Source organism: Lycium barbarum, chromosome 4 (assembly GCF_019175385.1).
Source record: "Lycium barbarum isolate Lr01 chromosome 4, ASM1917538v2, whole genome shotgun sequence".
Lineage (NCBI taxonomy): Eukaryota > Viridiplantae > Streptophyta > Magnoliopsida > Solanales > Solanaceae > Lycium > Lycium barbarum.
The window spans coordinates 126,401,395-126,402,294 of record NC_083340.1 but is presented as its reverse complement, the minus strand read 5'-3'; the positions used below and the strand labels follow the sequence as shown (position 1 = coordinate 126,402,294).

General features: G+C 42.4%; 1 non-coding gene across 1 annotated transcript; it reads right to left on the bottom strand.

Moving 5' to 3' along the window:
• Positions 1 to 397: 397 nt before the first annotated feature.
• LOC132638969 (small nucleolar RNA R71) lies at positions 398 to 504 on the bottom strand. Its single transcript, XR_009582021.1, has one exon. It is a non-coding gene; the product is annotated as a small nucleolar RNA R71 (small nucleolar RNA).
• Positions 505 to 900: the final 396 nt, after the last annotated feature.

Here is a 900-nt window from a genome sequence, read left to right as displayed (position 1 = left end):
AGTGAACCCACCTGCACCAGAAGAGGACGAAGATGAGAATATATTTGCGAAATTCATCAATGAAGCTGATTATGCTTCTGCTGTGGTCCCTCCTAGGACTGGAAATACTGCGTTCAAAATTGATAGTTCTATCTATCAGCTGCTGAAACTTGAAGGTTATTTCCGAAATTCTTTGGAGGATTGTCCACTTCGACATTTGAAGAACTTCCTGCACGTGTGTGCTCAACAATCACAAGGTATTGTTTCTGATGATGCACTTCGATTACGGGTCTTCAAATATTCCTTGGCTGGCCAAGCAAGGGAATGGTATGAAAAGCTTCCCAGCAATTCTATTCATAACTGGATCGAGCTAGCCAATACATTTCTGAAGAAGTGGTTCCCACCGAGCAAAAAGGCTGAACTTCGAGATAAGATCTTTGAGTTCAAACAACTCCTGGGGGAATAATTATATTCAGCATGGGAGCGGTTCAAGTACTATCTAGCTCAGTCTCCAACTCATGGGTTTTCGGATGCTATTCTCACGGAGAAATTCTACAAGGGCTTAGATACAATGAATCAGATTGCTGTCAATACTGCCGCAGGCGGATGCAATTCTACAAGGGCTTAGATACAATGAATTAGATTGCTGTCAATACTGCCGCAGGAGGATGCTTCATGGAAAAGTCATTTATCGTCATCACCTGTTTGCTTGATAAACTCACCACCCACAATCAATCTTGGCATTCAACTGATACTGAGAGTCTCTCTTATGGTAGTCCATCACTAGCTGCAGTTGCAAAAGAAAACCATGAGAGAGATCATGCCTTTGCTCAATTGCAAACCACGGTGGATCTATTATCAAAGAAGTTGGCAGAAAAGGATGCACAAGGGGTAAATGTTGTTGAGGAGTTACCACCTGAT